The sequence below is a fragment of the Passer domesticus genome, chromosome 2 (assembly GCF_036417665.1).
Source record: "Passer domesticus isolate bPasDom1 chromosome 2, bPasDom1.hap1, whole genome shotgun sequence".
In the NCBI taxonomy this organism is placed as follows: Eukaryota; Metazoa; Chordata; class Aves; order Passeriformes; family Passeridae; genus Passer; species Passer domesticus.
In genome coordinates this window covers 34,896,133-34,921,321 of record NC_087475.1, presented here as the reverse complement: position 1 = coordinate 34,921,321, position 25,189 = coordinate 34,896,133, and the positions used below count along the sequence as shown (strand labels likewise).

The following is a 25,189-nucleotide window of genomic DNA, read 5'->3' as shown; positions in this document are numbered from 1 at the left end:
TTCCTTTTGTCCTGAAGATTTAAGAATAAAAATCATCCATGCATTTAATGAAATGGCCTTAATAATGTGAATGTTCTGGAATAAATCTCACTCAAAATTGCAATTCATAAAAGTATGCCCCCTCACTTGAACGATGAGGATTTTTTTAGCTAGTGTGGTACACAGAAGTACTAGTCTGCCCTAGAGATCTAGGTATCTAAATAGGGAAAATAAAAAAATACATATATTCTAGTCACCATTTAAACAGAGGAAAAGGCTGTCACAATGCCAGGCACAACCACAAAAAAACCTAAGAAGGGAATCACAGACCATCCTTCTCTTCAAAACAGTAAGGAACAATGCTAGTTTACCTAATTAAAAGAAAGGGAAGAAGGACAGAGCTTATAAAACCTAAGCTGTCATTATTACCAGAGATTTAGCTGAACACTCCCTTGGTTCACTGTTCTGAAACAGCAGGACAGTACCAGTGAAATTTAAATGTCTTGCTGGAAATCACTGCTTCTCACTGGGTGGATATTTCAAGGGATTGTGAACAACATCCAACTCTGGGGGAGCAATAAAAATAAAAATTTTGTAAGGAACCTGCATACATATTGGCAACCACTGATTTCTAGTAAGATGTAAAAAAAACCCAGACCTTTCTCTCCCTGTAATTTACTTTATCTTTGATACAATGAAGACAATATTACTGATCCTGATTAAAACATAGATTGACTACATTGGGGATGAAACGAAGGTCAAACATCACGTGCTCAGCAATTTCCTTATATTGGCCCTAGCAAGTCACTACTACATAAACATGAATACACAGAAATGTTTGCATCTTAGACAGAAAGCTTTCCAAAAGAATAGTAATGGAGCACCAGTGGGTATTTCACAGGTCATCAAGCTTGCTTCCCAGTTGTCTGACTAGGGTTTTCTATCCTTTTATTGGAATATCCTCTGAAAGCTATACCAGAACCTCACTTTTGTATCAGGGCTTTCTTTTACTTGATGTTATTAATTAGTCTAAAGAATTTTTCTCTCTCTCTATTGTGTGTTACACATACACATTCTTTTCTTTGTATTATTTGGTATAATCACATGCTCTTTACACCCCCTCTCCCTAAGCCATGCAAGTTGTAGTCTTACTTTTCTAATCAAGCTCTTCCTCCTTTGATCATCTCAACTCACCCTGTTCAAGATGAATTTATTGGTTTTGAACCTGGGCAGTGGTTGAACATTATAGGTGAGATCTTGCAAAGCTTTGCACCAGAGTAGCATTTCCCTTGTTCTGGTAATGGAAAATTTTTGATACTTCTAACAGAAGATCACAATTTTCTTGCATCCCAGCAATTTTCATAGCATATTCCTTTATTTTATTTATGGTCAATAAGGTGGTTGGTATTCCAATCTCATACAAACATTCACCACAGTGTAGGAAGCAAATTGGTCTTTGTGGTTAGACTTCTATTGCAATTTCGGAATTAAGGATTTAGGATGGCTAAAGATATACCAAGAAAAGAAATACCCTGACAATAAGTAGCTCTGTACAAAAATTATTTCATCTAATTCCCAATGCTACTCACAGCACATATGGAACTGAGCTTGAAATCACTGCCATAGCAATAACAAATACAGTATTATGATCATTCTACACATCTGCAATATGATTGTTGAAGATTTTAATGCACTGGCACCTAGAATCATTGGCAAGGCCACCTCAGATTCACATCTCTTCTAGGAAATCAAGGAAATAGTGCAAAAATGAAAGAAGAATGCCTCCTGGGAAGAGCTTTCAATGCCAGCTCCCTGGTTTCATTGCCAGCCATGAATACAGTCATGAAGAAACTGCAATAACACAACTAGATTGCAATTACGTCTGAGAAATAGATTTGATCCAGCATACTCAGAGGTAAATCCAGCTCATACTGAATAGTCACTTCTGGCTACTCAGCTGAGAACACTTCTGTTTCTGGACAGTGTTGAGAAGGGGGAACATGTTTAGACAAAAATCACTGAAGGAAACAAAAATATTATTTCAAATTGTGCACTTTCTAATTCCCTGTTACGCAAAATAAACATCCTAATGGTACTTCCTATCCTTTCTTTCAGCATCTGCAGCCAAGGCAGGAAACAGAAATGCCAGTCTAAGGTGACATTACAGTTTTGATAAGCCAAAACTTTTTAGTAGGGCCTGTTGTGATAACACATGGGGGAGGGGAGGGGAGGGGAGGGGAGGGGAGGGGAGGGGAGGGGAGGGGAGGGGAGGGGAGGGGAGGGGAGGGGAGGGGAGGGGAGGAGAGGAGAGGAGAGGAGAGGAGAGGAGAGGAGAGGAGAGGAGAGGAGAGGAGAGGAGAGGAGAGGAGAGGAGAGGAGAGGAGAGGAGAGGAGAGGAGAGGAGAGGAGAGGAGAGGAGAGGAGAGGAGAGGAGAGGAGAGGAGAGGAGAGGAGAGGAGAGGAGAGGAGAGGAGAGGAGAGGAGAGGAGAGGAGAGGAGAGGAGAGGAGAGGAGAGGAGAGGAGAGGAGAGGAGAGGAGAGGAGAGGAGAGGAGAGGAGAGGAGAGGAGAGGAGAGGAGAGGAGAGGAGAGGAGAGGAGAGGAGAGGAGAGGAGAGGAGAGGAGAGGAGAGGAGAGGAGAGGAGAGGAGAGGAGAGGAGAGGAGAGGAGAGGAGAGGAGAGGAGAGGAGAGGAGAGGAGAGGAGAGGAGAGGAGAGGAGAGGAGAGGAGAGGAGAGGAGAGGAGAGGAGAGGAGAGGAGAGGAGAGGAGAGGAGAGGAGAGGAGAGGAGAGGAGAGGAGAGGAGAGGAGAGGAGAGGAGAGGAGAGGAGAGGAGAGGAGAGGAGAGGAGAGGAGAGGAGAGGAGAGGAGAGGAGAGGAGAGGAGAGGAGAGAAGAGAAGAGAAGAGAAGAGAAGAGAAGAGAAGAGAAGAGAAGAGAAGAGAAGAGAAGAGAAGAGAAGAGAAGAGAAGAGAAGAGAAGAGAAGAGAAGAGAAGAGAAGAGAAGAGAAGAGAAGAGAAGAGAAGAGAAGAGAAGAGAAGAGTCTTAAAACTTGGTATTTGAGCCAATACATTTCCTGTCATAAGTCTGAAGACAAACTTAAATGTCTGCCTCAGATCCAGAAGCTATAGAAAAATAACACCAGTTGAGAAAGGCACTTGAGGCCAACTGGAAGTTTTTAGAAACTCACTATGTACTTCAGCCTGTCTTAGTTCTTCTAAAATGATGAAACTAGATGGAAGTCATACAAGACTGAATACAACTGCTAAATTGCCAGATAAAATGCATATGCTTACTTAAAATAACAGGCCACTGTGAAACAGTATTTTTCTTTCCTTTTGCTCTCTTCTCTTTTTTCTCCTTCTCCTCACATGCAGTACAAATTTAAGGACTTAGGACAGAGAACACTGTTCACATAATTTTGGTGCTAAGACTTAAATCTCCAGCTTTTTTTAACTCCCACTGGGCAAAAATATGAAAGAGAAATAAATCTTTACAAGTTGACATGAGCACAGAGTGAAGAGAGGAACTAAAAATATGCTTGTGGTCTAATGCTGTCCATAAATCACTAGAAAAGAAGAGGGTCTGCTGTCATATGCCTCAGGCATTGCTATAAAGTAGGTAGGGGAAAGAAAATCTATCCATAGGCTAAGTTATATACCATTTTTATAGTGCTTAAACTTTTTTTTTTTTTTTTGGTTGCAGAATTTTTTTGAGTGCTGCATACAAAAGACAAGAAGATGGATACAGAAATAGAAGGGGAGATGTAGCAGTCTTGTCCCTCGAGAAGAAAGAACTGGCCTTCATTGAGGTTTGGGGATTAAGCATAGCAGAGCCACACACGTACAACATAGCCTAGAGAAACTGGAATGCTCCATCAGGCTCCCTCCCTGAGAGCAGAATTCCTGACGTCAGTTTGTCCTCCTGCCACTCAGACTGTCTTGGTATGAGTGAAGACCTCTGAATGGGATTCACAGGTAGCAGGAGTGAGATGGGGCAACTGATGCAGCCACTATGAAATTTTAAAGAGAGAGAATATCTTTGATTTAAATATTTTTCTTATCCTCCAAAGAAGATGTCTCTGTAAAATGGGGTTCTAAATTCTCATCTTCTATCTGCAACAGGAGGCAAACCAGTATGCAGAGTCAAAGTACTGATGGAGGTCCACCTTAACAGCTAAAGGTAATGTAAGACTGCCAGATTCAAATTTTTTTTTCAGATTATCATGGCTTTTTTTGTCCCAATTAAAATAAACCAAACAAATTAATATAAATCATTGGCCACATCAGATAATAACAGTTATGGAAGAATGAATGCCTGTTTGTTTATTGCAGTTCCTTTCCATATAATCAGGTTTTGCTACCAGACTAAAAAAATCCCTGAAAAAAAAAAGGTTTACTGGGATGAAAAAGTCCTTTCCCCTGCTAAGTTACCTTGGGGAAATAAACCAAACAAAGCAATATTTCAAAAGAAAACAAATAAATTACACTGAAATGAAAATAGTGGGGTTTTTTAGCAAAGTGAAATCAATTTGATGATTTTCTCCTTGAAATAATCTTGGGTATTTTCTGAAGTTTTTTAAGCATGGACAAGGATAAGATTCATTTGATTAAAAGTGTATTTTCACATTAGATTTCCTTGTGACAGAGTCAATGGTTTCTGCATAGATTTACTTGAAATTATTCTTTCTATGTGAACACTTTTTAAAAATATTGCTTCTCTCTTCCCTGCCAAAGTAACGCCAGTACTAAATAAACTCAATGAAAATGAAACTTTAGTTAAGAGAAAGGCTATTAAAAGAGCTAAAAGTGTTTATGATACACACTCTGCTGGGTGTTAGAAAAACTCTCTGCGATCAGTATCATATATAGCCTGTCACTGGAAAGTAGATAAACTGCTGAAGTGATACCATCTGGCATATCCTATGCTCCAAATAACAATTATCATCTGAATATACTGAGAGATAACTACATTGTTGACTTTTTTCCTGTGGGGCTTTATCTAAATTATTTTTTTTATTAAAAAATAACATAAAGCCCAATGGAATTTAACCTGTAGGATTTTTTTTGACCCATGCTAAGGACAGCAAACTACTGACTGATTACCAGAAAATATTGTAAGACATTTCCCAAGTGTGCCTTTTTTTTTTTTTTTTTTCCCTTTCTATCTGTATTTGTAATTACTTTTCTGGCCGTCTATCTGTTTGGTAGCCCAGCAATTGTTGTATCTCATTCAAACCATACTTGCATATTTTTCACATTGTTACATAATACCAAGTTCCTGATTTGCAATGCATAATGCCCTGTCTCCTGTGATAACTTTGTCTGCTTAACAGGACAGATGCTGCCTACAAAAGCCACAAGCAGCAAAGGGAAGCAGTCCTCCTTGATTATTGCACAACTTTTTAACTATTTGGCAGGGGAAGAAGGGAGGAAAGGTGAACTGCTGCAGTCATGCTGTTATTTTACTAACTAGGGGTAAAATACAGTCTTAAAATACAGTTTAAAACACAGTTTTCTAGGGGTAAAATTACAGTTTACAAAACTAGGGGATATGAGACCACGACTAGGTCTGCAGGAAGGCATGTTCTCTGAAGGAAAGATAGGTGAATTGAATACCAGCTTGTTTATACATTGTACCCAGAGTCACTGGAAGAGGCCTGGAGCTATTTAGGGAACACTGAAGATGAAACCAGAAGGAGAACTGGACTAGTGGAATTTAAGAGCAGGAAGTCCAAAAAGAGCCTGAAAGCTAAGGCTGAGGATTTGCTGCAAAAGAAGGAACAATCTATTAAAATACTCTTGAAAAATATTAGCATGGTCAAAATAAAATGCTATTTCCAATAAAGAGGAAATAATATTAATTTCAGAATTTGTGTAATTGTGGGTCTGGTTTTGCTGGTGTTTTATACAAATTAGTCCACATATTGGAAATTCCTGTTTTCTTCAGTTGTTTGTTTACTATATCCGGGTTGTTTACTATATCTGGGTTGTGGGCCCAACAAGTTGAGCTTCCTTTCTCCCTCATGCCCAGCTCCACCTGGCCCAAGTGCCCTGCCTTGCCCTTCAGAGCATGGCAGAGACATTCAATGCCACATGTGCCTGGTCCTTTGGATGAGTCATGCGACCCAAGGATTTTCTGTGAGGAGACAGAGACACCTCAGAAATGTGTAGGAGGAGCAAGCACTCACCTCAGAGAAGAGACCAAGAACTTAGGAGAAACCATTGGATGCAGTGGGACAATCTTGTCCCCTACCACAGGAAGTTTTTTTCTTTCAGCACACCATTTTCTGTCTCTATAGTAGTCTCCCTGACCTACTCACTTAAAGGAAAAAATTCCTAATGAATATATCTAATTATAAAATAACTGCAGTGAAACTAGTAGGTGGAAAACCATCTCCCAGGTTAACAGCTCTGCTGTTAGATAGGTTTTATTTATGCTAGGCTGGAACCAGTCGAAAAAGCTGCTGTGTTAAATGTACAGACTATATATGGCTGCATAAGCCCACTTTACTGAGGCTAAATTTATTAGTCCTTGACCAATGTTTACTGAGCCACAATAAGACTACTGTAAATAATTAAAAGACTTCTTTGTTTCCTTTCTACTTTCTGTGTTGCAGGGCTGGTTTATTGTGGTTGGGTGGCAAGTTACAAGGATTTCCTAGGCCAGCTCATTTATTTTATTTGACTATTGGGCCTTGTTGCCATTTGGAAATTTCCTGATTTTAATTGTATTTTCTGGGCTGCTTTCAGAGGCCTTTGAGCATGAGCAGCCCAAAGGGAGAAACTTTGATGGTTAAAAGACCATGGCTTTCTCACACAGCAACCCTGTTGCCACCCTCAACTCCTGGTATCTGACCTTACCAGCCTCCTAACACTTCATTCTCCTGACATCATGAAACAAAGGTTGCTAAAACTGATGTGGGAAATCAGGAGATAAAAATCAGAGTCCACGTATTGATAATAAGTTTGTGAATACTGATGGTCCCAAAGGAAGGCGTCATTCTTCCTAAAATGTGCAGCAAAAAAAAAAGACTGAGAAAGGCCATACAAGTGACCCCAGCTCATGAAAGAGACCTGCAACAGAACAAATCACTGACACCAACTCTTCCTGGTCACTGGGTGACCAGGTCCTAAATATTAGGTCGTTTTCCTCCTGGTAGTGGAGTGTGAAGGACATGGAGAGCTTGAAATTAGAAATATCAGCAAATACAGTATCGTTGGCAGGTGGAAGGAATTGCTGGTGGTAGAGACCTGAAGAATGTTTTAATGCCACCCCTGTCAAAGACAGTCCACATGGGGGATATTCAAGAACTGTCTGGATGCAATCCTGTGCAATGTGCTTGGGGATGACCCTGCTTAGACAAGAAGGCTGGACCAGATGACCCACTGTGGTACTAACCAACCTGACTGATCCTGAACTTCTGGGATTCAAAAAATTAGTGCAACACAATATTAGTATTGGTTTCCTTATTCACTAGTATTAAGAGGTTGATAAGATGACATGTAACAATATGGTACAAAGGATGAATTTTGCTTTTCCCAGACTGATTGTTCCACTCAGCCACACTCTGATTCTCTATCACAGGTTCAAAATACACTTCCTCCTGTCTTCAAAGCCTTCTTAAGAAAAGATGATCATGCAGGCCAAAGAGCAGATGAGGCAATTCATAGTAAATAAGTCTAAACTGAGCCTGATTTTGTTCAGTCTGTGTCCTTTCAGCTGTGACAGCTGATGGTGCCAGTTAGTATGAACCATGCCACTGCCTCTGCGCTACGGCTGTATTTTGCAGGCTGGGATGCTGAACTGACAAACAGGTTTTGCTGTTTGCCATGTGCTCCTGCATTTGCTCATCCATCTGGATTGATATGCCTAGCAAGAGATTAGCTCAACGGGCCCTTGATCCTTTGCAAAGGCCTCTAGGCAGTTCCGTCTCACACACGATAAATAATAAATAACATTAATGGAATGCCAAGAATGTCATTAATAATTTTCAGATATGTAATTCATATTTAGAAGCATTTCAGACATTAGAAAATGCTCATGGACTGTTGATATGGAAATGATTGTCTGAGTGTGTGACAAAGAAGGAATCATGGCCAGTTAGAATATGTCACAATTGTTTGGCTTTTTTTTTTTTTTTTTTTTTGGGAGGGGATGGTTGCTGCTATGTTCCTTTTTTTTTTAACCTGAGACTAATTAGAAGTGACTGAAAACTTGACAGATGAACGAACACTGATAAGAACTGAGCTCATAAGTTAAAAGCTCATGACCATGAACAGGACTATTGAGGTTGTTCAAGGCTAATGATATCAATACAAGTAGTCCATGCAAATAATGAGACTCTAGACCTAACAAATGAGTAATTACAGATGGTATGAATGCGAAATCAATTGACAGCAAATGGGTCCTTGGAAACATACATAAATACTATGAAACAATTTGTATGGAGGAACGTCACTAATAAAGGACCAAAAGTCCCCACAGAGAAGGCTAGTAAAATTGTTATTTACCATTGAAACACAAAATAGCACTGGCAGCTATATGCATAAATAGATAAAAAATAAAGTTGTGCCTTTTACTGTTTACAATTTAGTAAAGACTTACCTCATTAGTAACTTACCTTATTAGCAACTCATTAGACTTACCTTATCAGAAACTCATCCTTCAGTTACTGAAGCTGGCCAATAAGATTTTTCAAATCAAATCCCAAGTCACTGAACCACCTCAGCTGATGCAAGATTTTCTTGTTCTGGCATCTTGCTCATGTGATATCAGAAATAGGCCTGGCCTACAATGAAAGAAGTCAAAAAGAGTTTGACATGTTGATTCCTGCAGATTGATGAACAGTCCTAGCGATGTCACACAATTAAAGCTAAGTCCATAGTTAAAATACCTTGAAAATACCACAGGACTAGTATTTTCTGGATTGAAACTTAAGGCAAAACTTGGTAGAAGTCTGAAGACCAGCAAATCCTTGTGTTGGAACAATCTCCCTGTCAGTTGAGGGGAGTTGAGGAAGGAGTCCATCTGAAACAAAAGGTATTTAAAAGCAGGCGTCCCTAGATTGGTATCTGTGCTCATACACTGCTCACCCTTTGACACGGTTGTTGTCAACCCATGCAAAGCATCTCTCCTGGTACAGACCAGACCATTCCAGTAATGGAGCTGTAATGGATGGGTCACCAGTAGTGTGTGGATCCCGCGCCACCTCTGCCAGTCCTTATGCAGATGTTTTGGTGACTACAAGGCATCTAAGATTAGATGCAAGGAAATCTAGAGGAATTTTCAACTGGATGAAAAACAGGAGTCTACTTTAGGCTGATTGCTAGAAGGCAAAATTTTACTTTTATTTTTAATAAATTTAATCCTGATAATCCTTTCAGTAATTCCAGAGGACAAGATTTGTGTTCCCAAACGTTGGCCACGGTATGAGACACTCCATAGTATTCAAAATATCCACTCATAAATTGCAGATAAGACACAGGGCTTTGGGAAGACCTTTGCACTTTCCAAGCAGGTTTGATGATACAGATTTATAAACTGTATTTGTCTAAATACAGTTTTCTTTCTACTATGCCCTGAGATACCCTAGCTTACTCACCTGGTCTCCATCTAGCTCTAGGGGTCATATGTGTCCCAAAGTTCCTGTAATGCTTCTATCAGCCATGAGGATTTTTTGAATACATTAGAATACCCCACATAGCATTGAGCACTTACATTGTTCAAACCGAACCAATGGAGACCACTGTTAAAAAAACCAATTGGCACAACAGATGCGTATAGGCAGCAAGAAGTGTGAAGGTTCTTTTTTGGGCCACGGATTTGGACCAGCAATGAAACGCCTTACATTAAACTACAACTACTCAGTTCATCTTAAATAATTAGTAGGTACAATTTACAATTAGTAGGTACAATTGAAAACAATCTCATGTTTGAAACAGTCATTTCAAGATAATCACACAAAAGAAGATAGGACCAATATCCGTCATGGGAGCTACATGCTATTTTGAAGAGCCAGTCACAGATATGTAGTTGATATTCCCCATCTCTACCTCATTCTATACTCTTTTAGTAAATGTCAAAACACAGTAATTCATATCAGGGAGTAGGTCTGTAAATTATTGGAACAGGTTTTAAATGATTTAAACTGGTGCTTAGAATACCACAACTGTACAATACTTCTGTTTGTGAAACTATGCTTAAGAAATCAAACATATAGCAAGTGTCTAGAGCTCTATAGACCATAGAGATACAAGTAATTGTCAAAAAAAAAAAAAAAAAAGAAAAAAAAAGAAAAAAAGTTAATGCATTTGTATTCCAGAAAAATAAGGAAAGTTTTCTTCTTTTTCCTGTCTTTTTGTGCTGTCAATCTCCCAGTGTTTGGGATATTTTTCCTTCTTATACTGAGATTATTTTTCAGTGTTAATGCATCAGAGCACAGCAATTTAATACTAGATTAGTGGTCATTGATATGGAAAAGAAGACTATATATTGTTCATATATTTTCTAAGGTAGTAGAGAGGCAACAATGAAAAAACCATGACTGGGGTAGAACACACACAAAATACTATAAAAGTAATCCGTTTTCTATTACTTAAGACATGTAGCATGGTACTAGGATTGTGATAATACTTTATAATCGAAACTGTGCCATGAAGTACTTTAAAATGCAACAGAAAAAACAAAGTAATTTCACAATATTTTATTGTATCTTCATAAAGTCACGTACTCCAGCATAAGTGTAACAGATGTTTTCTTATACCAAATATATGGAATATATGTTACATTCAGAGTAGAATGATAGGTGATGAATGACAGAGTTTGCTGAGTTCAGTGCTTGAAATTTAACTAACCCATCAAAACATTATTTATAGTAGGTAGATCTGACCTTTACACTTACAGCATTTAAGGGTCACTCATTCTGAAGTCCAAATTAGAAGAAATTCCCAACATTTTCTGATATCTGTCATAGGTCTCAACTAATATTTTTAGCCCATGATATGCAAGACTACAGTCTTTTCCACTGTGCCTTCGGCTCAACTTCTTTAGAAATTATCTTATGAAAGATCATGTAAGACACTGAAACTAAGGCTTCAGATCTAGATGATTTGAGGGTGTCTTCTAAGTTAGATGAATGAGTTACTGGCTAATTTCCAGAGTTTAGTAATTGAAAACTTTCAGTGTTATCAAAGCCCAGGACATTTCTCTTAAAAGCCCCCTTACCTCAGATTCACTTCCTTTTTCATTTAAACACAGACATATTTAATTTATTTCCAGGCCATCATACTGGCTCCAGTGCTGGTGTTAACAATCATTAGTCCCAAGTTGTTCTATATCCACTACAGCATCAGCCAAGCCTCACAGCTTCAGAAGGTTTTACTGTAACCTGTTCATTTTGAGAAGAGGAAAACTACTCCCACTCTGACTCACAGAAATTTCATTGGGAATTATTCCACTTGGGTCAAGGGGAAAGGTGTCTCTTTCAAAGATACAGTGCCTGCTCTAAGAAAACATGGATAATTCTTTGAGAGCGTATGCATATATTTTTTCAGTTTTACACATGGAAGTTACCATGACATGTAATTGAAAACATAAATAATTAATGTATTACTGGCACATGAGTTAGATGCCATTTCTTGAGTTGGTAGCTCACACTGGTGGAAACAGCATATTTTTCATGTGGTTTAAAATCCAAGCTGTTTTAAATATTACTGAGCACCAAGCAAAGTAGTAACTTAAGTCCATTAGGCTTCCTAAGAATTTCCTCTTTGGATTGTACCTGGGACTAGCCAACTAAAACCACAACATTCTACTCATCCTTCTGGAATTATGTGGTAGATTTGTAGGCTTTATGATGGGCTCATATCCATGCTATCTGACAAATAACAAGTTCATTGTTGTAACACAGACATTCCCCTTTTGCAAAAACATCAATGAGGTTCAGAGTGGCTTGTTTAACTTCCATAGGAGGTCAGAAACAGGACATGACTGGAAGGTCGTATCTTCTCAGGTTTAGACTTGTATCTGAATGACTCCTATTTAATTTCTTGATAACTAATTCATTAGAAGAAAATTTCCCCTTGTAATAGTGAAACAAACCCAAAGGACACACTCATGATTTCTCTGGATTCTGCAAACCTGGTAAATATTTTCAGTATCAAGAGCCTCAGAAAGAAGACTGAGTCCAGTTCAACAGCAGCAAAAAAGTGGCAAGCCACCTGTGAACCTCAGAAGGTTCAGAGGTTCAGCTTGAAGACCTACCAAAAAGTTCAAATACTTGTACAGAGTTTATCCAAACTATCTGAACCCTCAAGAATGCAGACATGGGCCTCTTGAGAACAAGACATTTTAGTTCAATTTCCATTAGTTTCTGTTTCCTTCTATGCCAGAAATGCAACAAAACCTGCCTTTGTTTTGTGTTTGGATTGGTTTTTGTTTGGGTGTTTCGGTTTTTTCTTTGGCTTGAGTGGTCTAAGTGGAGCCAGAAGCGTCACTCAGAAGCACAGATTTACACTGAAGTGCAGCGGGGACTTCATCTAAACTCATCAAGGTTTGGTTTGAATTTCCAAGAGTGTGCATGTGCATGCACACATATGCGTGTAACTTGTATTTCAGTCTATACTTGCTGGCTCATTCATAAGGGATACCTATTACAATTAATTCCCCGCAGCCCTCAGGGATGAGAAAGTAGCCACCTGGTACATCAACATGTTGCTATTTGAACATTTTTCATTAACATCCAAGAATCCAGCCAACTCAGAAATTGCTTTCAATACCTGTTGCCTCCAGGACTGAAGGAAATTGCAGGTACCCAGCATCGGTGTCGGCAGGCTCAGTATGCTGCTCACTCAGCTCCTGTCTGGGAGGGAAGCCTGCTGCATGTTTAGGGAGCAATTGCTGATGCAGTTGTTAGCACTGCTATCTCCAAGTCATACACTTTAAAGAGCCACCGAATTGGCATCATTCATTCACTCTACGTATGTCAGGACAGGGATCCAAGGGAAGGCCTGCAATGACTGATGGAAGCAGGACTAGTCCATTACCTTTTCAGTGCATTGAGAGGGTGGGGGCTGCAAAATGCTATCAACTGCATAAAGCACTGATTTGACAACCATTTGTGGAATAATTATACAAAAGATAACAGGGATTTTATTTTTCTTTGCTTACTGTAATATTTTTGGTGTTTGTCCTCCTCTGTAATTTCCTTCAAAATAAAAGCTGACTTTTTAAAACAAAAAAGCTAGAAAGAATTCCCATCTTTGGGTACTAAGGTTTTGAGAACCTTAGTATTTATTTTAGCTTCTGCAATCCACAGGAAAAAAGAGAGTGAAAATTCCTCTTCATGCTTTGCACCAAAGAAAGCCAAGAGGTATCTGATTAGCTATAATTTTTGAGAATGTGGCCCAGAGACATGTGACTAGTAAATTGGCACCTTAATGTAACACTGCTTTCTTAAAATTTTTCTTGTTTTCAGTAAAATTATCCAGCAAATGTCACAACCTTTTGACCCTTTATATCTTTCAAGGGCATATGAATAAGCACAGAAAAAATTTTACCAGGGCAACAGCTGAGATTCAGCACAGCAGGAAATGTCCTTCAGAGAGACTGTGATCCACACTAGAGCAGGATGGCACTCAGAGGCACGGCCCCACTCCCTGCTGCTCTGCAGTGGAAAGGCCAAGAAGGGCAGAAAGCACCAGTTTGGTGACTGCAGTGGCTGTCCCTCCCTCACTCACTTGATTTTGTAGAGCCTGAGGGAGGGGATTAACTTTCTCTCTGACAATTTTCATTTCTTCCTCCAGCCTCCTCACCCTTGCCTTGTTCCTATCCTCAGATTCCTGCAGCTCTGCCTGCACATCTTCCTTGATGGTCTGTAAACAACAATGCATGGGAAGTTTCATGAGTGGAGTGGCTGCCACTCTTCCACTTACCTGTTTTTGTTGATCGCCCCTGTGCTGATGGCGATTCATCTCCTCTTGAATTCTTCTCATGTCTTCCTTCTTCCTCCTCTTCACTGCCATGATGGCACTCTGAGCTTCGGGCAGCTCTGCCTGGGGCTCTGACTTGATGTTCTGTACACACAAATGCACAGCAAGTGACTGGCAGCTGCCATCAGGCTCAGCTTTTTCCTCTTGCAGCCTCAAAAGCACATTTATTCAGCCACTTCTTTCTGCTTCCCTACCCACCTCTGCTTCCACTGCAAACCTCCTGTCCCAGTGCGGATCTCTGCACATTCCAAGGCTCTGTGCTTTACCCCGTGCTGCCGTGTTTGACCTGTGACCTCCGGCAGTGAAGTTCGGCCCTTGTGATCCACTTGGATTCAGACAAGAAAGCTACTCTGAAGGAAAACACCTGCTTGCGAGGGCTGACCCCAAGCCAGTGCATGGCTGAAAAAAGTCAGCTGGGTAGAAAGAGACCAGAGCCCCATGCAGGTGTTTCCTACAGCACCACCCACCTAAAAAACAAGGAAAAATAAAGGATAATGTGGATAACAGTTAGGCACTCTCTCACCTGTTTCTTTGGGTAAGTGTTGCTCAAGCTTCTCCCAGCAATTGCTAAGGAAATTAAGAAGAACTTGGTGATTCTGTGTTTCTGAGGCTCCAGGGACTAGGATTTGGCCAGCAGAAAACCCGGTCTTGGTGGATTTCCATGAGACTTACAGCTATGGCAAGAGACAAAACTGGAGACCTCATCCTTTCTTTCTTACCCATGGCCTTTGCTGCAATTTCCATGTTCAGGAAAAAAAAAAAAAAAAACAAAACAAAAACCAAAAACCAGTGGATGGCTTCTTTCTTGGGAAGGTCTTTTTGGCTCTTATTTTCCTGTTATTGAGATGTCCTTTCAAATAATCTACCCCAATTTTAGAAATGCATTTTAAATTAAGGGTTAAAAGCACCAAAAGCAGAGCCTCCTGCTAGGAAAGAGGAAGATGAAAAACCTTCACTTGCTGAGTTAAGGTTTTTACAGCAATTCATTTTATTCCATGTGATAATCCTCTTTTTAAGTAGAGTGGGCCTTACATTCAGTCAGGGTTTTTTAGTCAAATGTCACATTACTTATTTGTGGCAGCAGGTCTGCACAGTGACAGGGCAATGAGTGGAAAATATTTAATCTCTTTATTTATTAAGTGAGTATCACAAAATAAGATGACAGGGACGGAAACCTAACCCTTTTGAAATTCTTCTGTTAATTTCTTCATACACTTTTCTCCAAGATCACTGTTTGATGAGGGACTTGAATGTCTCTCAGTCACACGCCAAGGGTTGTCAACACACCTCCATTCCCCTGATGAGAGCACCATCAGCTGGCATCAATAAAATCCTTCCATTCCCAACAGTCCCAGACCCTGGAATTCTGATATTAAACAGGCAATTCTGGACTATTTAGAAAGAACTGTGTGGCAGTAGTAGAGGGAAAGGAGAATTCTTCTGCAAGAAAAATTCAGCTATGACTTGACAGAATTCATTTCAGCTCAGCTTTTTATAGCCCTCAGATCTGAATAGCTTTCCATCACTCTGCCAAAGGCAGGGTTTGTAAGCCTGTCCCAGATATGAGGGGTCAGTGCAGTGTGCCTTGCTCAACTAGTCTCATGAATGCAATTGTATTAAAAAAAAAAAAAAAAAGAAAAAAAGGAAGAAAGGAAGGAAAGACAGAAAGAAAGAAAAAAAAAGGAAGAAAGAAGGAATTATTGGCAAGCAGAGTGGTACTAGCAATTTGCCTTCATCTTTTGCCCAGCATCTTGAGTCTGATAAAGACCAACATCTGAAAACAATCATTGAAGCATATTAAGTTTTTTTCCAAGTCATATCATACTACAGTGTAATAATGAGACATTTACTCTCCAGTATTTTAGGGTTTAAGCAATTTGCAATCTATTTCCAAGATGACTGAGATGGAAGCAGGAAGAACACAAGTTCTTTAAGTAACTTCCTCACTGTTCCCTAGTCATACACTGGGAACACTTGACACCCAATTGCATTCATCCTGCTGGAAGTAAATGCAAGTCATCACTTCGCATAAGGCTCTTGGTATGATTTCTGCCAGGGCTGATAACAATGTCCTATTGCTGATGAGCCTCTGTCAGTTTCACTTAGCAGTGAGAATGTCAAATTGTCAAGTGTTTTTAAGAGTGGAAGGTGAGAGACAACCAGTACCAATTTCACTTGGAGCCAGAGGGTTGAATGCCCCCCACATGTCCTCACTATACAGGGTAACTCAATGTGATGGGAGGCTGTAGCCACTGGAAAAACAGTGAAGACATTTTTTAAGATTACGCTCCTGGGAGTGTAAAAGGACAGTATCTTTGCTTATTCTTTAGAGAAACTCCAGGCTGTCTCTAACAGCAGCATAAAAATTAAATTAAATCCAGACATTAGGCCTGAATATTCCTAGTCCATCTGTAAGTCCTCTGTTCTTCAGGGACTTCCTTCTGCCTGCCTATAGCACTCCTCTTGTTTTAACTTCCCTACTGTTCCCAAACAGTGGTGCAGTCATTATTCCATACAGAAGGAAATCTGTCCTGTAAAAAATCACAATAGGTAATCAGGTTGCTTATACTGTGCTCACATATTAAAACACTGACAGTGCAACCCAGGTCCTAACAGACAAATGCCTACTTTGCACCACTGTTTCCAGTAAGGCTTCCTGGGCTGAATGAGTGGAGCAAGTTGAATTTATCTCACCGGCATTCCACCAAGATTCCCCGTAATTCTTGCCGACAGAGAAAGCAAGGTGTCTCTGAGGTTCCTGAACAGTTAAATACCTAGAAAAACACCTCAAACAAAGGGCTTGCCTAGCAAAAATATTAAGAAGAATTTAGGCTTGGAATTTAGAGAGTAACCTGCATCCTTTTGCATCTTTCAAAGAAGTTTTTCCAGCCTGAGCCTGGTAGGGAAGCCAGCCTACAAGTCACCTTCTTACAATAGTTCTGCAGCCAAGAGCCGTGCAATCTTTCAGTACTGTTAGCTTGGTGGCTTTCACTAAAACATGAATGCCAAACACTCCAGAAAAATACTACCATAAAGACAGCTTTCCTCTTTATTAAACTTTATCTTCTGGTTTAACCTCAAGTAATTAACTTTCCATGCTGTCTGTTCTAATAGCTTCCTCTTCTGCTCTCCACCATCAGCTGCCTATTCCAAACCCTCTCTGCATGAGCAGAAGCCCACTACAGCACACAAGACACTTCACCTGATACAGTCCCACGACTATCCCTTTATTTTCCATGTGCTGGATACCCGTTTTGTTTCCTCACTGCTTCTTTTCTCATGCATGTTATGCCATGGCATTGTTCACATGGCAATCTCTGTTTCCAGCTGAGAACTAATCTTAGCAGGAGCTTTTCAATAAAGTTTTATTCACTGTTTTGCAGTCTGAAATAATTACTACTGTCTCCCAATTTCTAGGTGTTAATGACAATTTTGTGAGAGGGGAAGGAATAAATCATAAAGAGGCTGTGTTTTCTCTTTCCTCAACATCTGTCTCAAGTGCTCTGCCTAAAGTGTTCTATTGAATTTAGGAAGGGTTATTTATTTATTTTAAATTGATTTTTTTCCTCTTGCTTTGCTCTCATGAGTAAAATAGAAAAGGAAAACAGCTGTTTGAGATAAAATCATCCTGCACAACAGCCACCTGGTAATGAGACTATCCGAAGTGTTAACAGTAGGGATAAAAGTGAACAAAGGATTTTAGAAAATACATATTTCTTTTGGTCTTGGGCATATGCTACCCTCTAATTAATGTAGTTAAGGCTTTTTTTCCCACTGCAAAGGTGACTTCTTCCAAAGATGCTTAATGCAGCCATTAATGAAGCAATAAGTTTAAGAGACAGAGTTGAAGTGCAGTGAGTCATTTAGTTTGGTACAGAAGAGCTATACTTACCTTACTAAGGTTTTCTCTAAAGGGTTTAAAGCTGAAGCATTTTCATATTGTGCTACCATTTGGATCAGGCTTGGAGCAGACAAAGCACAATTCAAAATACTGCTCCTATGATAGTCAATAAAGCATAGATTTATGCAGGCATGAAGGGATTCCCATCAGGATTATTTCCTTTATCATGTCCTTTGAAACATCACCTTGATTTTCTAACATTGGGGTTTCTTCTCTCCTCCACTTACAAGATATCTGTACTTCTGCAAATGAAGAACAAGCGGGACACAACCACAAAGATGGTGAGACAGTCTTAACTCCACTGTTAAAAGATGTTCAAAAAGAAGACAAAAAGAAAAAAATCATTGATAGACTTTGGAAAGAAAAGCAGCACCTCTCCAGTTGCTCTCTAATCAGTCCCAGGTACAGATTTATTATGGGCTAAGAAGGAAAGCAGAATTGCTTTTACTCCTGCCTGCCAAATGCATAATTGTAGCTGTTTAGGAAAGAATGTTCTCCTTTTTCCCAGCTTGTTGGAGTGGTAAATTACTCTTTCCTTAGTTTTGTGGAAAAACACATTCTCTCTGGAAAGTAAACCTGATACTATACATACTTTGATTTTTACGCCCTTCCTATTAAACAAGTTTAGCTGAGTAATATGTGATCTCCTTTGGTACTACACATGTGTATAATCAAATCAAAGGCCTGACACAGTTCTCCACATAACATACAGTATTTTAAATACTGTCTTACTCAGACAACTGGTGATGAATTTACAAAAGCTCTTACCTGCCATTCTGGAAAGGTTCACTCGAGCAACTCTGAAAAGGCAAAAAGAAAAAGAATGAAAAAGAAAGTGCATAAATTATAGTAGCCCTGGGGCAGTGTGTGAGTTTTACAGGGCTATTTATTTTGCTTTTCAATAAAAATGTGTAATAGACCCACCGGACCTATTACTTGCCCACTGGACCCATTACCTCTATTGAACAAGGGTAGCATAGCTTAAAGAGAGGGGTGATTGGCAGCCAAGCTTCCTCCACTCCAGCCAGGGCTGCACCAGGGATGCAGCCTGCTGCAGCTCCTGCTAGCCTGCTTCCCACCCTCCCCACAGTGAGACAGTGAAAAGACAGAGAGGCTGCAGGAAGCCCTGGTGTCAGAGTGGCAGCAGAAAAGTACATTACGGCCATGACGAAAAGCAGGTGTGAACTTTTTGTTATTCAGCCAAACATCTTCACAACTTGAAGTTCTTTAACAGGGCAGGTCTGGCCAGGCAGAGCTGCAGCTGGGATAAGGTGTCCTCAATTAGGAAGGGATTAATGGCAATCTGTCCTTCCTGAGGCCTTGATCCAGCAAGGTGCTGAGCACCAGGACCCCATCCTGGCCAAGCACAAAGTACAGGCTTATGTACTAAGAGTTAGGCACATACAAAAGGGCTCTCCAGTTCAATCCTTCCTTGTTTTCCAAACTCTGATTACATTCTTGTCACGGTGTTCTGTACTTTTAAGGTTAAACACATTTTACACAAATATTCAGACTTCCTGCAATTACTAAATAATTAATCCCCATAAACACAACATTTAGAAAAACCTGTTTAATACTGGCAATTATAAATTAAATATTTCATATTATTTGAAGTCTCACGTTGCTGATGTCCTCTTTGTGTTGGTGCAAACTGATACAGAGACAACACCATACTTTGCCTGTATTCTTACCAAGTCTAGTATGTGACAGGAATGTGAATGTACCCAGCAGTTTCCCAAGGAAGGTCTGCAGAATTACAGTATTCTTAGAAGAAACAGAATAAAAGAGAACTTATGACATCACTAAAAAAATATTACAAAATTTATTCTAGTCAACTCCATGAGTTTAGACAGTTTAGGTGTGTTTCTCCTGGAGAGAAAAAGGAGGAAATAAATTGTAATAACATAAATTCTTAAGACAAAATTAGTAAATAGAAGGAAAATTTGTTGGGTTTTGTAGTGTTTTTCATTTTGTTCAATTGGCTTGTCTGGATTTTTTTTAAACCTATTTGTTTTTAAGTTATGTCTAGCCCATCAAGGATGCATTTTACTTAAACCTAATACCAAAATCTACCAAAGCAGCCATAAAAGACAATGTTATGTAATTCAACACCACATTTCTGAAAATTTTTTTCAAAAGCTCTTTCAAGAAAAATAAGCATTCTTACTTGTGTTCTGTAGCTGTGAAAGCTGATGAGAAATGGTTTACTTGTCCAAGGAGATATTGCCAGTTATTGGAATGGGAGTGCTGGAGAACTCAGTTTCCTCAGCTCATCCAGTTCCATAGCTATTGCAAACAGCTTCTACGGATTTGCTTCAGTTTGCAGTACTGAAGCTTTCCCAAAATCCCTCCAGAACCAGAATCTCTGGCTCACTTCTGTCTAGAGCCACCAAGAAACTCTCAATAGTTTTGTTGAAGATACCTCATATCTTGATCTGCAGAGCTGTGTCAAGGCATAATGGTGTCCTCACATCTCAGCCACACCCCCTGCTACCTGTACCTTCCTCAGTCTGTGCTGGATCAAATAAAAACCTTACAGTGTCAGGCTTGAAGCCTTCCTAATCCCCATTACTGCTAACTTTGGTCCCAGTGTACGAAAAACCAATTTGGAAGCAGTGAAGGTGCACCCCTGGCCAGTACTTCTATGAACGGAAAGTACTCTCATGCACATCTAATTGGCACATTCCCCAAAAGGAGTTCTGCTCAATGCTTTTTAAACATAAAATCAATTGTCTTGAGCTTCCAGAAATGGTGTATGGAGCTTCTAGGCTTTCTTTTGTGGCAGCCAAGGCCACAGGAAACAGATGCACTTCAATTCCCATCTGAGCACATGTTCATGTAGCACACTTTTTCTACAGTTTTAATTCAGCCTATAATATATATAGGCTAAAATAATAATTTTTTAAAAAACATTTAATAGTAGTAGTAATAGTAGTAGCAGTAGTAGCAGTAGTAGTAGCAATAATAATAATAATAATAATAATAATAATAATAATAATAATATAAATGGGTTATCTTACAGGTTCTTCTCCTAGCTCCTAGGGGCTTGCCTATAACATAGAGCTACTCATTGGTATAGAAACAAGCTAGAAGAAAGAAGAGTGGTAGTTGCTGCTCCTTGAATTCTGGTATATGTACATGTTGGAATTGATATTTTTATAATTTCACACAGAAACAATAAATTTAGATGCGAAATTTTCTAGTTTAGAATTTTCTATATTTCTTCTGGAAAATCTGTGAACTAGGACAACTAGAAATCTAAAACGCACTTAAACATTTGCTCTCAATTTGTTTTCTTTTTATTGCATGAAGCAATCAAAGGAGGGAGATTTCTGTTTAAGTGCTAAGTAGGCTACCAGTGGTGATTTGTACTTTAATATTTTTAATTTTTAGTTGTTTTTGTCTCTGTAAAAAATTATAAAGATTGGATGTAACATGAGCATAAAGCAGAGGATAAACTGGAATGAAATTCAGCCCCTGGGCTTGAGTCTAAAGCTGTAAAACAATCCTTCCTGGCCACTGTCTTGGCCCATAAATTGGGAATGAAGCCATTGAACTTTCTATTCCTTTTTAAGGGTAGTGAGAATCACTCACATGTAGCTGCCAAACCAGAGCATTTTTAAAAAAAGAGTTGGCTCAGCCTGAACTAAATTAAACAGGTTTTGTTTCTTCTTGAAGAAATGAGGAAAAGAAAGGAAAAAAGTGTTTGGGTCAATTGGGAACAGAACACTTCATTTAGAGGCACTGCATATAAAAGCAAATGAAGCAAAGAGACAGGTTCCAGAAGGAGAGAGATGGTTCACCCCTTTTATCCCAGAGCCCAGTAGTTCAAGCCCCATATAAGACACAGGAGACCTGCATTCCACACCACTTGTGAGAATTTAATGTACAGCCTAACTCCCAGTCTACAGCTACTTCTACCATCTGTTAATCTCATTTTCTGGAATGAAGGATATTTCATGGAACTGCACATGGGGGACATGGGGGGAAGAAGGGACTCAGTGAATTAGACCATCACACAACCACATAGATTGAAAAGGACCTCAACAGCTCTCTGGACCCACCTTCTACACAGAGGAGGTCTATTCAAATCAGAATAGATTCTAAACAATGTCCAGTTTAATCTTGAGCAATTCCAAGGACAGAGATACCACTGGATAACCTCATCCTGTGTTTGATCAACCTCATGTTCAATCAAAAATCAATGTCTTACATCAAGAATTTTTGTATTTTCATGTGTTTCAGTGTCAGTTGCCTCCTGGCCTATCCCTGCACACATCTGGAAAGAGTTTGGCTTTTCTTCTCTCTTGCTGGGTAGCTGTAGACAGAAAATAGATCCCTCTGAAAACTTCTCCAAGATTAGCAGACTCAACTGCCCCAGCCTCTCCTCATATGGTGTGGAGTTTGCTATGAGGACTGGGAAACCCCAAACTGGGTACAATATTTCACACATGCCAGATATAGGGGAAAGATAATTTCCTCCACCTTTGACTAGGTAAGGGAAGAGCCAACACAGCCCAGGACGCCCCTGGCCTCCATTGTTCCAAGGGCACATTTCTGGCATGTGCTTGATTTATCCTCCAGGACCTCCCAGATCCTTTTCTCTAAAGCTGATATCCTGCATGGCAATTGCTGAAAGTCCATGTGTCCAAAAATGCTACACAAGCAGCTACTACATGCACGGTTAGTCTGAGGATATGTGGTCGTTCAAACTGGAAGTCAATCCCATAGCCTCACACAATGAGGCTGTCAAGCCTTTGACACAGTTCCCCACAACATCCTTCTCACTAAACTGGAGACAGATGGATCTGATTGGTGGACTCTTTGATGAGGATAAGGAATTGTTGGGACAGGTGCATCCAAGGGTAGTGGTTAATGGTTCACAGTCCCAATGGATATTAGTGACAAGTGGTGCTCCTCAGGGGCCTGTACTAGGACCAGTGTTATTTAATATCTTCATCGGTGACACAAAGGGATCAAGTGCACCCTCAGCAAATTTCAGGATGAAACTGAGCTGAATGGTGTTGTTGCCACACCTGAAGGATGGGATGGCATCCAGAGGGACCTGAACAAGCTCAAGAATTGGGCTCATGGGAATGTCATGAGGATTAACAAGGCCAAGTGCAAGGAATCAACGCAGACAAGGGGATAACAGATCAAGAGCAGGCCATCTGAGAAGGACTTGGGGGTGTTGGTGGATAAGAGGCTGGACATGACCCAGCAATGTGCACTCACAGCCCAGAAAGCCAAACATGTCCTGGGCTGCATCCAAAGCAGTGTGGGCAGCAGGGTGAAGGAAGGGATTCTGTCCCTCTGCTCTGCTCTCATTAGACCCCACCTGCAGTGGTGCATCCAGCTCTGGGGTTCCCAGCACAAGAAGTACATGGACCTGTTGGAGCAAGTACAGAGGAGGGCCATTAGGGTGATTAGTTGGATGGACCACCCCTTCTATGAGGAAAGGCAGAGACAATTAGGATTCTTCAGCCTGGAAATGAGAAGGCTTTGGGGTGACTTAATTGCAGTCTTCCAGTACCTGAAGGGACCCTAAAAGATAGAGACAGACATTTTACAAGAGCATGTAGTGACAGGACACGGGGAATGGATTCAAACAGAAAGAGAGTAGGTTTAGATTAAACAGTAGGGAAAAAAAAACTTTATTGTGAGGATGATGAAGTGCTGAAAGAGGTAGCCTATAGAAGGTGTAGATGGCACCTCCCTGGAAGTCTTCAAGGCCAGCCCGGATGTAGCTCTGAGCAACTGGGTGTAGTGAAAAGTGACCCTGTCTATGGCGAGGGGGTTTGAACTAGATGATCATTATGGAGCATTCCAACCTAAATCATTCTATGATTCTATAATTTTAATTTTGTTTTTTCTGGTGAAAAGCTTGGAATTCTTAACCTTATTGTCTTCTGATATGTGTTACTGATTAGCATAATAGTGGAATTACATTAGTAAGAACTGTCTTACAAAGAGCAGAAAAGGTTTTTTGATTGCTGATTTAGCAGTGGTAGGATGAGAGTGGTGGAATATCTGGGATTAGTTAAGATTAACCAAACATTAGTATCTCCAAAATGAAAGAGAAGAATACTATAACCTTTAAGAACATAACATGAACTGGTGTTACAGAGGGAGAAACAAGCCAAGGAAATTGTGTAGCACCTAATGACATGCGTTCAGTGAGCTTCCCCCAAGGGAGTGACTGACCCCAGTACAAATTGCTTCACCATTTCAGCTCAGTTACAAAGGCAGCCATGCAAAGATGGCTGGAAACCTCTCTTTCACTCTCTCACTTACCCATACATGCACATACATGCACATTCCCCCACAGACACAGACATCTGATGTGTACTGTAAATTTCCATAATGTGCTTAAGGATATGAGGAATTATTTAAAAAGGCTAATTACTATCACTGCCTCTTTTATACTGTCCTACAGATTGCAGAGGCTCCTTGAAAGCTCACTTACCCTTTCATATCTTGTCTTCTGATAAAACACAGAACTGTGGCTTACAGACTTGCACTATGGGTTTGTCCTCATTTAAAAATACTGTGCAAAATCATTGCATGCTTTTGTTGGGAAGAAGAAAAAAACAAATACTGCAGCAGTATCCCTCTGTTATATGATGTATTTCTATAAAGATCATATGAATCTAACAGATATTTTGGGTGACCATAGACTAGAAATCTTCCCTTTAAGCAGAATATGGATCATATAAAGAAACAGCACATCATAGGGGCATTGAAAAAAAAATTATTTTCAAACAGAAATTTCTTAAAATCCTTTTACATTCAGAATAAAAGTCAAAGCATTAGAACAATTGAATTGTGAAAGACTTCAATTTTCTCAAATGTGAGAATTTTCACTTCAGTTGTATTTATAAATAATGTGCATATAAGCAATTTATGTGTGTATGTATGGGTGTTATATTGTAAATACATAAAATATATATTTATGCATATATATCAGAATCTAACACTAAATTATATTATTCTACTTTAGAAAGTATTGAAATACCTCAAGAAATAGGGTATAAAGTTCAGGTATTCATAAAATTCAGAGAGTGCTAAAAATACATCTGCCTTGTATGGACTCTCAGCAGCATCATTAACATCAACAAACCTACACTTCAGATAGATTATCACTGCAGAGGTATAGTTTGGGATAAAGGTGTGTGTACAGGTACGGTTTGAAAAACTAGTTTGTGTGGACAAAGACTTCCCCTTCAAGCCTGTGAACAGCAGATTACTTACATCAAGTTCAAGGAGATACTCTGCTAGGGCTGAGTTTCACATGGAGGACCTGATGAGGTCATGAGACCT

The 25,189-nt window shown here is 39.8% G+C and overlaps 2 long non-coding RNA genes across 4 annotated transcripts; both read right to left on the bottom strand.

Moving 5' to 3' along the window:
• Positions 1–422: 422 nt before the first annotated feature.
• Positions 423–9,150, bottom strand: LOC135295306 (uncharacterized). The gene is made up of 3 exons (XR_010357353.1): positions 8,874–9,150; positions 8,626–8,768; positions 423–545 (listed from the first exon to the last, which is right to left on the bottom strand). It is a non-coding gene; the product is annotated as an uncharacterized LOC135295306 (long non-coding RNA).
• Positions 9,151–14,256: 5,106 nt separating this feature from the next.
• On the bottom strand, positions 14,257–18,975 carry LOC135295305 (uncharacterized). Of its 3 annotated transcripts, none has more exons than XR_010357349.1 (5): positions 18,826–18,975; positions 18,638–18,669; positions 18,055–18,111; positions 17,861–17,965; positions 14,257–14,535 (listed from the first exon to the last, which is right to left on the bottom strand). It is a non-coding gene; the product is annotated as an uncharacterized LOC135295305 (long non-coding RNA). The 3 variants fall into 3 exon arrangements; XR_010357352.1 differs by lacking the exon at positions 14,257–14,535 and adding an exon at positions 15,002–15,408; XR_010357350.1 differs by lacking the exon at positions 14,257–14,535 and adding an exon at positions 15,840–16,499.
• Between the last annotated feature and the right edge of the window lie 6,214 nt (positions 18,976–25,189).